Source organism: Dipodomys spectabilis, unplaced genomic scaffold (genome assembly GCF_019054845.1).
Source record: "Dipodomys spectabilis isolate Male_0828 unplaced genomic scaffold, ASM1905484v1 ptg000004l, whole genome shotgun sequence".
In the NCBI taxonomy this organism is placed as follows: Eukaryota; Metazoa; Chordata; class Mammalia; order Rodentia; family Heteromyidae; genus Dipodomys; species Dipodomys spectabilis.
Window position 1 is genome coordinate 6,549,663 of NW_024870681.1, and position 16,338 is coordinate 6,566,000.

Sequence of the window (16,338 nt, forward strand, 5' to 3'; positions counted from 1 at the left end):
CCTCCTAAGCCTCATTAGTATTAAATCTGTGGTTCTGGGGCTGAGAAGGTGGCTCAGTGGTAGAGTGCTTGCCTTGCATGCATGAGGCCCTGGGTTCTATTCCTCAGCACCACATAAGCAGAAAAAGCTAGAAGTGGGGCTAAGGCTCAAGTGGTAGAGCGCTAGTCTACAGCTGAAGTGCTGAGAGACAGTGCCCAGGCCCAGAGTTCAGGCCCCATGACCGACAAAAAAAAAAATCTGTGGTTCTGAGCTAGGAAGTCACCAAGTGATGGAACTTCCCTCCCCAGGGAGGACTAGGAGCTCTAGATATCTCAGTGACAAGTGGTGCCAGGAATAAAATGCTGTCAAGTTCCTACAACATTCTCAGAACCATCTAGAACAATACTATTCAAAGAATACATGGGGACCCACATGTTAAAGGCCCCTGTGAAGATAAGCAGCACTTAGAAACTGCACAGCACCGACAATGGGATGACACCAAGTGCATGACTTTCCTAGGAATCCATTTTTCCTTGTATTTTCACAAAAATATTGGTGGGCAACAATCTGGAAGGAGGAAGAAAACTTTCACACTGTTTAAGAAACACCAACTTTTCATGCCATTAAGTGCCAACTCTGTCATTACTGTTCTGAAGGAATCTAAAGCTAAGGCATAACATCAGGATGCTGGGAATGTGGCTTAGTGGTAGAGTGTTTGCCTAGAGTGCATGAAAGCCCTGGGTTTGATTCCTCAGTACCACATAAGCAGAAAAGGACAGAAATGGCACTGTGGCTCAAGTGGTAGAGTGCTAGCCTTGAGTTCAAGCCCCAGGACGGGGGAAAAAAAGGAAAAAAAAAGAAGTAACAGCAGCATTTTTTTTAACCTGTACTGGGTGGGGCCTGAAGTCAGTCTCTGGTGCTTGGCTCACAGCTGGTGTTCTACCACTTGAGCCAGTCCTCTAACCCATGTTTTTGCTGCTGAATTTGAGCTGAACCTTTTCAGACTCTTCTGCTGGGACTGGCTTCAAATTCAGATCATCTTGATCTTAGCCTCTGAGTAGCTGATATTACAGACGAACCACTGGTGACAAACCTAGCTTTTTACATGTGTGTGTATGTGCGCGCGCGCCGGAACTTTTGTTAGCACTATTACCACTTGAGCCACAGCTCTATTTCTGGTCTTTTGGTAGTTAACTCAGAGATAAGAATCTCACAGACTTTCCTGCTTGAGCTGGCTTTGAACTTCGATCCTGAGATCGCAGCCTCTTGAGTAGCTAGGATTAAAGGTATGGGCCACTGGAGCCTAGCTCTTAATATACTTTTATAACATTTATAATATGCAACTGCAATTTTCAACTTTCCGTCATTTGGTAAGGAAGACTCAATGATATTAAAATACACATATTTAACTACAAACTGAGCATGGTGGCACACATGATGACTGAGACACAAGGATCTCAAGTTCAAGACAAGCTAAGCTATACAACACAAAACCCAGTCTCAAATAAAATGAATGCATGAATGAATGAATGACACAATTAACTATATATTATGGTGTTAAAAACCCAAACCCACCTTTTGGGCTGGGAAGGTGGCCCAGTGGTAGAGTGCTTGCCTTGAATGCATGAGGCCCTCGGTTCTATTCCTCAGCACCACATAAGCAGAAAAAGCCGGAAGTGGAGCGCTAGCCTTGAGCTGAAGAGCTGAGGGACAGCGCCCAGGCCCAGAGGTCAGGCCCCACAACGGGCAAAAAAAACAACAACAACAAAAAAAAACACCTTTTTTTTTTCTTTTTCCTGTTACTAGGGTTTGAACTCAAGGCCTCACACTTACTAGTCTGTCACTCTATCACTTGAGCTACACTTCTAACCCAGCCTTTCTGGTTATTTTGGAGATGGGAGTCTTGATGACTTTTCTTCCCTGGGCTGGCTGTGAACCTTGATCCTCCTGAGCTCAGCCTCCTAAATAGCAAGGATTAAAAGTGTAAGCTATGAGCACTTGGCTAAAATTTGCTTTCTTGACATGACCAAAACTCTTAAACTGCCAGGAGCTGGTGGCTCACACCTATAATCCTAGTTACTCAGGAAGCTGAGACCTGAGGATCATGGTACAAAGCCAGCCCAGGCAGGAAAATCAGTGAGACTCTCATCTCCTTAAACACCAAAAGACCAGAAATAGAGCTGTGGCTCAAGTGGTAGAGTACTAGCATTGAGCACAAAAGTTCAGGGGCAACACCAAGGTCTTAAGTTCAAGCCCCAAGCTCATCACCCAAAAAAACAAACAAAAGCCCTCTTTGCTGTGCACTGGCGGCTCATGCCTATAATCCTAGCTACTCAGGAGGCTGAAATCTGAGGATCACAATTCAAAGCTGGCCCAGGCAGGAAAGTCCATGAGACTCTTATCTCCAATAAACTACCAGAAAACCAGAAGTGGCACTGTGGCTCAAGTGGTAGGTAGAGCACTAACCTTGAGCTGAAGAGCTGAGGGACAGGAGGGACAGTACCCAGGCCCTAGGGCCGACAAAAAAAAAAAAAAAAAGCCCTCTTTCCTAGAGTGTTTCTTCTCCTCCCCCCTCATAGTGCTGGGGATTAAACTCCAGGGCTTCCCTCATGCTAGGCCAGGGCTCTGCCACAGTGTTACACCTCCAGTCCTAGAGACTTCTTTTTTTACAATGTTTGTGATATTTCTAAAAAGATGAGACAAGGAGAAAAATTTCAGGTGGCTTTTTGCTAGCATTTCCACAAATAACACTCTGGACAGCCTGTACGTCTAATAAAAACCAAATTAGCTATAATTGTACATCTATTTTCATTTCTAATATCAGTGTGGGTACTACAGGAGATGTGTGGTGTGCTGTAGAAAAGATTCCATCAGGTAATGGCAATTTGGGAATCTGATGAAGACCATCTGGAAGAGAACTACAGAACTGTCATCTGCATTTCCCCCATTAACAGTGGCCTCGCTGTCAGCAGGCCAGCTGCTGGCCTGCAACCAAGTGAAAGGCTCAAAGTTAGGTAACCCTGAGCAGGTTCAGGGATTAGAGGTGATGATTTGGCCACCTGGAGTTTGTACTCCAACTATAAGGTCAAGGGTGGGTCGGGAAGGCAGAGGGCTCTGTTCTACAAATATTCTGACAGACCCCTTTCTTCCCACTGAGTAAACACTGGCTAAGGTATATCAGCTGGCCCAGAAGAATATATAAACTCTCCTAACCACCAAGAACTGTGCTCAAATCTTGCCTTGCCAAAACATAGAAATGGAGGTAGACAAACTTGAGGACCTGGACTCAGAACTTTCTTTTTTTTTTTTGTCGGTCGTGGGGCTTGAACTCTGGTCCTGGGCGCTGTCCCTCAGCTCTTCAGCTCAAGGCGAGCGCTCTACCACTTGAGCTACAGTGCCACTTCCGGTTTTCTGGTGGTTTATTGGAGATAGGAGTCTCACGGTCTCTCCTGCCCGGGCTGGCTTTGAACCGCGATTCTCAGATCTCAGCCTCCTGAGTAGCTAGGATTACAGGCGTGAGCCACCAGCACCCAGCTGGACTCAGAACTTTCTATTGTCCCCAAAATTACTCCTTCTCAGGACACCTTCTTAGCCTGGTCCTTTCCACCCCTAGTTAAAAATCCAAATTGTCCATGCATGGCTACTTATCTGCAACAATTCCTTGTCTGAGAACCACCCTTGACTAAGTAAATTACTCCTCAAAACTAGCCTAAACTTCAGTTGATCCACCCTTGCTAGAGCCTACAACACTCTACCCTCCCTCAAGTTATACCTCTCCCTTGTCCAACATTTTCAAATAAAAGTGACTCATGCCTATATTCCTAGCTGCTCAGGAGGCTGATATCTAGATGTTTGCGGCTTGAGATAAGCCCCAGGCAGAAAAACTGGCAAGACTCCATTTCCAAAAAAGCCAGCAAAAAACAGGGCTGGAGGGGTGATTTAAATGGTCATGTGCCATCTGTGAATAAAGCCAGCAAGTTAAGAAGTTTAGATCCCAATGCTGCAAAAATGAAGAAGTAAATAAAAGGCTTATAGATCAGTCACCTTCATCCACACCTTGTAAGATAATAATGCAGCATGGTTCAGAGGACATAAGCCAACCTAACTGCAATTGGCCCTGCAGTACTCATTCACCACTGGGAGAAGTCAACAGCACCATTTGGTTATTTCTAAAGCATGTATCTTAATCATTATGAAAAAAAAAATTAGTGGCATATTCACACATATTTTATACTATTAAGATAATATGTATGAATTCTTGGTCTTTGTGATCAGTACTGACACTGGAAAGCAAAAAAAGAATAAAACAGGAAGGAAAGATAGAAAGAGAATGCCCCATTTCTTAAAAAAAGCTTTTCTTCCTTTTAAACCTTTTGGCATAATCCAGAAGTTACAAGTAAACAATGGTGCTGATTACTAATGAAGTGCATTTAACGCTTAGGCCAGTGTTGCAGTTGGCCTATCTTCCAGACACGTTTCAGGATGACTTGGCTGCTTTCTTTATAGAGAATGCAGACAGTGAAAATGTCTCAGCAAGTCTTACCGGCTGCAAGTGGGGGTGGCCATAGCTACTCTCAGAAGGAATCCAGCGGTTACAAACAGCTGTCCAACTCCTCAGCCCAGAGACGATGAAACCCTATATTTAGATTCAATTCTAGAAAAGCTATGTGAACGTTATGCTAGGAGACCAGGCTTAACCAACATGTAGCTTCAGAGAAGACCCATATTAGTTCCAGCTCAACAAAATCCAAAACTCATAGCTACTCTGGAGGCTGAGGCCATAAGATCACTGAGCCCACTGCTTGAGATCAACAACACAGCCATAGCTCATCTCCCACCAATAATTATTAAACAATTCAAATGTCCTCAAATTCAGTCTAATGAATCTAAAAGATTAGGTTACGAAGACAACAGGGAAGTTTTCATTTCTTTTTGCTTGTCTTTCTTTCTTTCTTTTTTGTAGTCCTGAGTCTTTCTTTTTTCTATTTTCTGCCAGTCCTGGGACGTGCACTCAGGGACTGGCTATTGTCCCTTAGCTTCTTTTGCTCAAGGCTAGCACTCTACCACTTGAGCCACAGCACCACTTGTGGCTTTTTCTGTTTGTGTGGTACTGAAGAATCAAAAACCCAGGGCTTCATGCATGTTAGGCAAGCACTCTACCACTAAGTCACATTCCCAGCCAGTACTGGAGTTTGAACTCAAGGCTTCCACACATGCTAGGCAGATGAAAGGATGATTATGGTTGGGCACCGGTGGCTCATGCCTGTAGTCATAGCCACTCAGGCGGCTGAGATCTGAGGATCACAGTTCAAAGCCAGCCCAGGCAGTAAAGTCCATGAAACTCATCTCTAATTAATTACCCAAATTCAGGAAGGGGAGCTGTGGCTCAAGTGATAGAGCACAAACCTTGAGTGAAAAAGCTAACGGAGAATGCCCAGACCCTTGAGTTCAATTCCAGTACTAGCATTAAAAAAAAAAAAAAAAAAAAAAGGAGGGAGGAAGGCAGGGTTAGTTTGGGCCTTTTTATAAGACAGGACAATGGAGAAACTACCAGACCAAGGTCACTTCATTAAAATCATCAATAAGTAAAAAATAAAGGCTAGCAGCCTTGCCTTAACACAGATAAAAACCTGTGTCGGTCGCAGCCATGAAATCAGCAGCCTGGTGAGGACCTTTCTAGGAATCCTGTAGGAAATGAAATGGGGATTAGCGTAATTAAATGTAAAGTCTCCTTGAGAGCAGGCTCAGTTCCTGAAGACCAGAGCCATCTCCGCAAAACACGAGGAGGAACGAGCACAGGATTTACCGGGCATCACAGCTCCCTACTGTCACATCAGGTCTACCAGTGCTGTGATCTCAAAAGAACAGACCAGCCATTTGCAGAGAGGATTAAATAATACAGGCTTATCAGGGAAAACCACTCCATTCTCGAATTTTTGCAAAAGTTCCCATGCTCATGTAACTGTAATATACTTAAGAGTTTCCAAAAATTATACACATTTCCTCAAAAGAGATGTAGGAAGAAATATAATCACAGGGTAAAAAGGCCAAACACTGTCTCTTCTGAATGCCTAAATAGCCAATTATGTGTCTTAATACATTAATTCTATAGAGAGAAAGACTATTACAGGAAAGTTGAATAAGACATCTTAAAAAAAAAATGTACCCTTGGGCCTAAGTCCATTCAACTGACAGTAAAATCACAGCTCAAAAAAAGCAGTTTTATGCAACATCTAGTATTTTAATTTTCCAGCTGCCAACAGGAATATATAAAGGAGCAGAAATTAAACTAATTATGTCAGCAGTTCAGTGAACAAAACTTTAATTGTATTACACACTAGACATTTACTGAACAATACAAAGGCCCTTAAGGGTAAGAACTTATATAGAATATAAATGATTCAAATCAATGACAGAAATTAGCCTGTTTAGGCAATAAACAGATTCATAGTTTAGATGCAAATATTCAACTGACACTATAATCCAATATAAAAAATACATAGTATAAGAAACTAATCTCTACATGGCTTTAAATCATGCCACAATTTACATATGTGGTATTATTAATGGACCCTTTAAGCCAGGATTGTACTAATCAGCTTCTTTAATGTCCTGCCTACAAAAGAGCCCATTCATTTAGCTGGGAGACAGGTGTTAGCAACTGGAAACCAGAGGCTCAGCCTAGAACTATTATGACTTGATTGGCAAGTTGAGGGAAAGGCAGCTTGAAAGAAGGAAAAGGAGAGAGGGAAAGAAAAAGCCCTAAAGAGAGAAAGGAGAATAAAGAAAGAAATGGATGCCAGGTATTACTTAATGGGGCCACCCTCAATACCTCCTATCCAAATCAGAGCTCCTGGGCTACCGTCCAAATACATACAGCAGAATTTGGATAGTGTTAGTAATTTATTCCAGCTGATAATAACTGGGCACATGCCAACAACCCATTCTGAAAAATTCTTTTATAGGATTGTTAATTGTCCTATGAGTCATTTTTTCTTACCCATATATATTCTTTGGCTCTTAGCTTTAGTCCTCACTCTTTCTTACACTCTCTGCAAGAGCTGAGTAGGAAGGCTGGATTTAAAAATACATCTTAGGAGATGGGAAGGGGAAACAAAGGAGGAGGCAACAATGCTTGATAAGAAATGTACTCATTATCTTGCCCAATGAATTGTAACCTCTCTGTACAGTATTTTCACAATACAATAATAATAATAATAATACATCTTAAACCTAGTGTTAGTGGCTCACACTTATCATCCTAGCTATTCAGGAGGTTGAGATCTGAGGATCTCGGTTCAAAGCCAGTCTGGGCAGGAAAGTCTGTGAGAATCTTATCTCCAGTTAGCAACCAAAAAGCTGGAAGTGGAGCTGTTGCTCAAGTGGTAGAACACTAGCCTTGCCAAAAAAGTTCAGGGACAGCACCCAGTCCCAGGACTGGTACAAAAAGAAGTGTGTGTGTGTGTGACATCTCAAGCGCTGGTGGCCCATACCTATAATTCTAGCTCCTCAGAATCTGAGGATCACCATTGAAAGCCAGCCAGGGTAGATAAATGCAAGAGGCTCTTTTTTGCCTTTAACAACAACAACAACAACAACAAAGCCAAGTAAGAGTGCCAGACCCTGAGTTCAAGCCCCAATACTGACATTTTTTTTTTTTAAAGTAATTTTCCTAAAACAACAAGGTGAGGAAGAAAGAGAAGCTGGGATCTAAAGCAATTACTCTGAGCCAGGAGTCAGTGGCTCGTGTCTATAATCCTAGCTACTCAAGAAGCTGAGACCTGAGGATTTCAGTTCAAAACCAGACAAATCTGAGACTCATCTCTTAGCAGAAAAAAAGCCAGAAGCTGAGCTGTGGTTCAAGTGGTAGAATGCCAGCCTTAAGCAGAAAAACCTAAGGGAAAGCACACAGGCCCTGAGTTCAAGCCTCAGTATTGGCACAAACAAAAAACTGTCAGTCTGCTTCCTAAAGCCAAATTTAACTCCATATTGTATCTAGCACCTAATTCTACTTTAACTCAGATGCTTCTGGAGGTCATAAACTCAGCAAAGAGTAAGCATCTATTATTTTCAATAAAGGCTTTGGCTGTGGATAATGAAGCAGCTGGCACACTGGCTTCATTTTAAAAGTTTACAGAGAATCCCCAGGCATCCCTCTCATCCTAGGCTGGTTATAACTGGACTCACCTCCCTATTCAGACCTCCAGTGGCTTCCACATTATCACTTTCACCAAAAACCCTCCCTTGTGACTCCTGACAGATAATGCAGCAGAGGGGCCTTGCTCTAAAGCAATTTACATAAAAGTTATAAAAGCTCTTTGTTGTCCAGTATGACTAGGAAATGGGCTCTTCTAGTACATCAAGCACCGAGGACAGCACAATGGTACTACTAGTGAGACTACCAATTTATAAAGAACTTAAGTGTGCTCAATATCAACTTTATTTTTAAAGAAGAGAACTCCAAGTTCCATAAGGGCTTGATATACATACAGAAAAAGTATATGAATATATGGGCACTGCCACACATTCGTTCCCAAATGAGGGTGCTTCTCAGGACCACCTGAAGAACAAAATTGCAAGGGTGTTTTGTTGGTCGTAGGGCCTACCCTCTGGGCCCTGGCGCTGTCCCTCAGCTTTTCAGTTCAAGGCTAGCGCTCTACCACTTGAACCACAGAGCCACTTCCGGCTTTTTCTGCTTATGTGGAATCGAACACAGAGCCTCATGCATGCAAGGCAAGCACTCTACCACTGAGCCACCTTCTCAGCTCCTGCAAGGGTTTGGTTTTGTTTGTTTGTTCTTGGGGTTTTGCTGGTCCTAGGTCTTGAACTTAAGGTCTGGAGACTGTCCCTGAGCCTCTTTGTATTCAAGGCTAGTGTTCTACCACTTGAGCCACAGCACTACTTCTGGCCTTTTGAGTAGTTTATTGGAGATAAAAGTCTCATGGACTTTTCTGCCTGGGCTGGCTTTGAACTCAGATCTCAGCCTCCTGAGTGGCTAAAATTACAGGTGTGAGCCACCAGCGCCCAGCTTACATGAGATTTTTTAACCAATCAAAATCTCTAGGAGGTGGAACTCAGAAATCTGCATTAAAAAAAATAAAAGTGTGTATGTGTGTGTGTGTGAAAGTACTGGGGCTTGGACTAAAAACCTAGGCACTGTGCCTTAGTTTTTCCACTCAAGCTGGCATTCTACCATTTGAGCCACAGCTCCACTTTCAGCTTTTTGGTAGATAATCAGAGAAAAGAGCCTCACAAACTTTTCTGCTGCCAGGAGCTGGGAAGGTGGCCCTGGGTTCAATTCCTCAGCACCACATAAGCAGAAAAGGCTGTAAGTGGCGCTGTGGCTCAAGTGGTAGAGTGCTAGCCTTGAACTGAGGGACAGCACCCAGGCCCAGAGTTCAGGCTCCACAACCAACCAAAACACAAAAACATTTCCTGCTGCCTAAGCCAGCTTCAAACTGTGATCCTCAGATCTCAGCCTCCTGAGTGGCTACAATTATTGGTATAAACCACCAGTGCCCACCTAAATGTGCACTCTTAAAGAAGGCCTAGGTGTCTCAGTTACAAACTGCCAGATACCACATCCTTCAAGGAGTGGCTGGCTGGCTTTGGGGAACTCCTTGCAATAAAACAAGCTACCCTCATTACAACGTGGTCTTCCTTTGATGAAAGGAGACTTCAGGATCTCTTAATGCCACTGGGCCATCATTCACTACTAGTGACTAGTCACTAAACTGGCAAAACCAGAAAGTAACAAGAGGTTAAGGTGGTTTTCCTATTGGCAGAAAGCTAGAAAAACCAGCTTTGGTTTTACAATCAAATTCAAAGAGCTGGTTTCTTTCCAGAATAAATGCAGATTTGGTGTGTGCTTTGAAAGAAAAAAAAAATGTTTTAAAACATACAGAGCTCCCATTTAGCACTACTTCAGAATGTGTAAAAAATGTGGAATATGCTTCTTGAATACAAAAAGCAAAGGAAGAACTTGAATCTTAAGAGAAAGGATAAAGGGTTTAAAATAAGACTGGTGTAACAGGATTAGAAGTGACCACTGTCCTGACCACAGCGACTGTTAAATCCTGGGAACAGGGAGAGCTGAAGTCCATAAACACATGAGACAGACACCCTACTAAGAGCTCTACTCGTTTTAGAGCTTTAAAACTCCACTACTAGTGGCTGGGAAGGTGGCTCTGTGGTAGAGCGCTTGCCTTGCATGTATGAGGCGCTGGGTTCAGTTCCTCAGCACCACATAAGCAAAAAGAAAAAAGCCGGAAGTGGCGCTGTGGCTCAAGTGGTAGGGTGCTAACCTTGAGCTGAAGAGCTGAGGGACAGCGCCCAGGTCCAGAGTTCAGGCCCCACGACCGGATCCAAAAACAAAAACAAAAACTCCACTACTAATAAAGTCACAAAACAAAAACTGACTAGTGAAGGACTTGCCTCTCCCGATCGTTTTATGTATCTAAAGATGGAATATGAAGAATTGAGGCCTGCCTTATTCCCCAGGGTCAAGCAAAGCACCAAGTGTGTGCTTCAGTGTTTGTCGGCAGGCAGGTCATTCCAACCTTGGCCCCCAGGAAACGATAGCCCCCGCCCCCACCCCAGATGGAGCAATCCATTCTGAGCCTGGCCAAGGCCACTGACCTTGGCCTCCAAGAGACCATAACCCATTTTTTATTTTCTGCCTCCTTATTAAACGCTATATAAGCCCACCCAAAAATCCAGTCTCTTGCACAACCTCCAAACCTGCGGGAAGGTCTGTGCCCCTTGCTGTTTCTCAATAAACAGTACTCACCTGTTGACAATTGAGTATAGCCTATTCCTTTTCTGTTCCCCTCCACCTTCCCAAGAACCAGAACATGTCTATTCAAGAATGGGAGTTTGTGTGTTTGTATATAGAAAATTTGTTCTTAAACTGCCGTAGTCTTTCTTAAATAAATAACAAGCAATTACCAATAACCAACAACCAAGGAAAAATAACCAAGTTGCTGGGAGTGGCTGCTCAGAGGGAAAGTGCTGGCCTTGCATGTACAAGGTCCTAGGGCACATTAAGAGGGAGGAAAGGGAGAAGGAGAGAAGAAAAAAAGGCAGCTCCTCCCTTGAGTGTCACCTCTAGCATTCTGAACTGTCCTCAACACGTTCTCAGGTACATCCTAATTCTGTACTGCAGAGATTATGAAATTCCAAGATTCAGAGGTGAAGTCTTTCTTCCCAAACATAAACCCACTGCCAGTACAAGTGTGGTATAAAAGTCTCTAATCTACCATTAAGACAATTGAAGTATTCAAGATTCTACTACAAGAATAAAATCAAGGTGAAATTAGTCCCCCAAATACAATTTAGGTTTAGGTTGGTATTTCGAGAGAGAACCGGGTGTCAGGGCCTCCGATTGGTATGGCAGTATCAACATCACAATGCACAGTAATTAGAAAACAAATTGTGACTCTTTTAGTTAGGGTAGAGTCCTTAAACACCCATCAAATAAAATACCTTCCCCAAGGCTATCTTAAAAGCCCCTCAGGAAGTATTCCCTTCAGGTACACTAAGCAGAGCCAAAAGTAAGTTAAACAACTAATTAGATTTTTTACAAACAGCTTTCTCTTTTTGTATTATTTCAGCAGTGAGTTAAATTGGTGAGTTTAGAGGATTTACAACCCCCCCATCCCAATGTAAACAATAAGTTAACAGCTGATCCCAATGTAATTAGATAAAATGTGTGTCCATCCATACATCCGTCTGTCTCTCTGTCCAGGATGACAAGGACATCAATAGCCCTGCCATATCAATCTACAACTGTTAGGTACAATATCCAAACTTATAAAAGTTTCACGACACAAATATGAAGAGAAAAAAAAAGCTCCAAGAATGCTTGCCACCTCAAAATTAAAAGATAATGCAACTAAAGAAAAGGATAAATGAGTTAGTTGTCAAACCTGAAAGGTAATATCATGGCCACCTTCCAGTCCTAGCGCTGTCTATAAACACAACCCTGGACCACATCCCCTTGATTGTTCTCATTCCCATAAAAGAAGAAGGAAGAGGAGTAAGAAGAGGAAGAAGATAGGTGGGAGAGGAAGGGAGGGGAAAGATAAAAAAAGAAAAAGTTACCTGAGCAACCTTGCCCACATTTCAGTATCCTAAACTGTCCCTGGAAGAACCACGAGGTTCTTAAACAGAGTAGCAAGAGTGGGTGGCAGGAAGTCGCTTAGTCCCCAAACCACCAGTCAAAAGAATGCATAAGGAACTTACTTATTTCTTAGAAGGCCGCGTGCACTGGGGATGTCAGTTCAGTGCAAGAATGCTGGCCTTTAACCCTGGAGCAAAGTGATCATTGTGGGTAAAACCTTATTTGCACGCCAATAATTCTCCTCCTCAGGATAGGTGTGGGGCTGGAAGGAGCCTGGTACTCGTTTCCTTGATTACACTAAGCAGGTCCGTCCCCGCCCCAACCAATGACAGACCAACACAGCGGAGAAATACACCGTGCTCTCTCCTGCCAGTCTGAAGTCAAGCTCTGAGCCCACAGATGCCAGCAGAGGCTTGGGGCTGCCAGACTTCCCCATGCCTGGTCAAATGTCTCCGGGGCAGCCAGCTGGAGAGAGGCCCCAACTTCCCTCTCCGTCTTGGCCATGACCACACAGACACACACACAGACACTTGAACAAGAGGACGACTCCCAAGGGACCGACAGCAGACCCAAACTTCTCCATCGAACCTCCAAGCTCCAAATCTCCCTCCACCGAACACCTCTCCCTACCCGGAACCCCGAGGGGCTCCTCCAACTAGAAAGGGGCAACGCCAGCCCCCCCCACCCCCACCCCCGCTGAAGATCTGCCTCAGTTTCCCCTGCCGTGCAAAGAGGCATCTTTCACTACAAGCCGGCTGTGAAGCGCTTGGGGACAGTCTCGGACACTCGTCCCTGGTTTGTCGGCCCCACCGGTGAGCAGCTCTCTTCGAGAACTTTCCGTGGCACTGATGTGGGCTGCCCTGAAGGCCGAGACCCTGCGAGGAGGGAGCGTCCCCACCCCTCGTGGGCCAAGTCCCAGGATGTTCCTCCCCCACGGGAAGCGGCTCCGACCCCCCGCCGGCGTGCCCCGCGCGCTCCGGCCGGACCCCACCCCAGGCCCGGGGCCTCCCGTACCCCGGCGCCACCTCCTCACCTGCCTCTGCGGCCCGCCCGGCCCACACCTGGGAATGGGACGGCACCGGGTCTCCACCGCGGACGCCTCAGGCAGAAAGGTGGAAGGCTCCGCCGCCGCGGTGTCTCCGGGGCAGAGGGGCAACCGGGGGAGGTCGCGACATCCTCACGGGCGGCCCCAGGAAGTCGCCCCCCTCCTCGCCCCCGTCCCCAGGCTGCCACGGGGGGGGGGGGCAGGGGGGAGGGAACGGCCGCTCCCGCCCCGCCTAGTGAGGCCACGCCCACTCCAGCCCCGGCCACGCCCCCCTCCGGAGCCCGTCCCGCTCAGCCGCGCCCGCGCCGCCATAGAGAGAAGCCGGCCGCGCGGCGGGCTAGAGCGCAGCCCTCCACGCGCGCCCCCTGGTGGAGCCGGAGGGCTAGAGCGGGGCGTCCGCGCGCGCCCCCTGCAGGAACAGGGCGCCCACCGCATCGCAGAAGGAAAGATGGGGGAAATCTTCCCCAGAGCCTGTCCTCTCCCTGATGTGGGTGACCTTCAGGGAGTCCCTTAATTTCACCGAACTCAGGCTTTGTAGTAAAGGGTTGAAAGTTGGCCCGCTCTTGCTCCTGCATCTCACTTCGCCAGGGCAAAACTCTGAGCAGGTGACGACTGCTCAGTTTCACAATGGAAGAAACCCAAGGCCATCGTGGTTCAGCCGCTTATTCGAGGTCCCCCAGACCCGTAGGTATGAGGAGCCAGGTCTGTGGGACCTCAGATTCTGTGCTTGTCCCCTTGGGTTTGCATCACCTGAGAAGCCTGCTGAGAAAGGCTGTGGTGGAATGAAAACGACTCAGCAGTCTAAGGAGTCACCCTGGCCACCTGAACCTCCTCCCAGAACACAGATGGGCCTGGGATTAAATGAGCCGATTTGCTAAGTGCTTGGTAAACCATAAAGGGACTAGGGCAGCATGGGGGAAAAAGAAGATATCTACTCAAGGCAAGGGCTGGTGGCTCATGCCTGTAATCCTAGCTACTCTTAAGACTAAGATCTGAGGATCATGGTTCCAAGCCAGACCAGGCAGGAAAGTCTGTGAGACTCTTATCTCCAGTTAGTCACCTGAAAAAAAAGAAAAAAAAAAAACCGAAGTGGTGCTGCGGCTCAAAGTGGTAGAGCACTAGCCTTGAGTGAAAAAGCTCAGGGACAGGGCCTAGGCCCTGATTTCAAGCCCCACAACAGACAAAAAAGACGCCATATAAATGCTAATCCTCCTTCTGAGTGTTGACACACTTTTTTATGCTTTAGGCTCCAATCAAGACCCCCCAGAGTTCCCACCCAGGGGGTGTGGGGGTGCACTGGAGATCCTTCCATATAGTAGGCAAGCGCTCTACATCCCCAGCCACCTTGCATTTTAAAATAAGGAACATCAGAAGGAAAAAGTAAGATAAAAATATATGTACATATCAGACTCACTTTACGATTACCATAATTTCCAATCCTCAGAACAACCCATCCAACTTAAAATATTAGTCTCATGTTGGCAATGAAGATCTACATATTAAGAAATTTACCCAAACTCACAGAGAGAGAAAAAAGCAGAGCTGACTTATGCAGCCATTTCTTTCCACCATCTAATGTCTGGAAAGACTGACCTACAGCCCCCTCCCCTGCCCTCTGGAATTGAATGTACTCATTGCTTTCCTGCCTGGCTATTTTTCTAACTTTACCTGATGCAACTCCCTATCTTCTTCATTCTTCACAGAGCTTTACTTTCCCTAGTGGAGTACTGAGGTTTGAACTCAGTGCTTGATTGGCTACCACTTCAGCCACATCTCCAACCTTGCTTTTTGCTAGTTATTTTGCAGATTAAGTTCTAGATGACATTTCTGCCTGGGCTGGCTTTGAACTGCAATCCTCTAAATCTCAGACTCCTGTATAAGATGACAGACTTGAGCCAGAATCCATTTCTGTCTGTCTATATCTGTCTCTCTGTCTCTGTCTCTCTGTCTTATTCACGCTTTTAATTTGGTACTTGGTACTGGGGCTTGAACTCAGGGCTTTACACTCTCCCTTGGCTTTCTCTGCTCAAGGCTGGCACTCTACTACTTGATCCATACCGCCACTTCTAGCTTTTGGTTTATTAATTGGAGGTTACAATCTTTCAGATTTGGATGCCTGGCCTGGATTTGAACCAAGATCCTCAGATCTCAGCCTGCTGGGTAGCTAGATTACAGGCATGAGCTACCAGAGCCCAGCATCTTATTTCTCAAGTAGATTAATGAGCTGTAATGAAGGGTAACATCTGCACATCATCTTTCTTCTGGTGAATTACAGCCACAGAAATAAGAAAGGCCTGGAACAAGAGTGAGGTGAGACAGAGGTGACTTTTTGTGAACTTAGTTTACAAGCTGACTGCTCAGTTCTGAAAGGGAATGCACTGAATCCACTAGTTGGATCCAATAATTAGAGTCTGGTTTCATGACATCCCATGGAAATCTTTTTATCTGGGCTCTCTGGTCCATATTATGCAAAATTGTTGGAATACTGCTAAGTAATGTGTACATCACTGAAGCAAGGAGACCTCAGAGCTGCATTTACCCACATTCCTCCTCTCTCCACCTGAGGCATTATCGCCATCACTATTTTTCATCTTTATCATGCCCTGCCACAGAAGCACTCAATAACGTGCCCATTGTGCAAGTAATCTGAAATCCTTTTCAGCAAGCAGTAGTATTTAGTAGTAATAAAACAATAATTTGTCTACCAAGTGACATATTTATAGGAGCTGTTTACTTTGACATATTTTTATTATTTCAACTCATTTGCTAAGTACTTTCCAATACATATTTATGAAGCACATGCCTTTCCCCAAAACAGTAGTGAAAAAAAATAAATCATATTATTTCTTTTATTAGTAGCAGTGAGGCTTGCAAGTCTCAGTGCCTTGATTTTTTGTTGTTGTTATTGTTACTTTGGCCAAGAACTAGAATTATTCATGGTGATTGAGCACCTACTATGTATTAGACTCTCTGTGAAAGGCATTTTCCATAAATTCTGTCTCATTCCCCTGAGACATCTATTTTACCAATAAGGAAAATGTAATTTCTCTGCAACATAGATTTTATTAGTAAAGCAAAGACATTATCTTGCCCAAGGAACTCAGCCAGGAAGGGCACAGCAGAATTTTGACCTAGATCTTTTTCTGATTACCAAATTCCAAATCATTATTCAACCTCAGCAGCCTTGCTTAAC

At 44.9% G+C, this 16,338-nt stretch overlaps 1 protein-coding gene across 1 annotated transcript in view; it reads right to left on the reverse strand.

Moving 5' to 3' along the window:
• Positions 1-13,325, reverse strand: part of Rffl (ring finger and FYVE like domain containing E3 ubiquitin protein ligase) — a 72,713-nt gene extending 59,388 nt beyond the window's left edge. Inside the window, exon 1 of the mRNA XM_042694032.1 lies at positions 13,134-13,325. The gene's annotated coding sequence lies outside the window, so the exon portion shown is untranslated. The remainder of the gene's footprint in view (positions 1-13,133) is intronic.
• Positions 13,326-16,338: the final 3,013 nt, after the last annotated feature.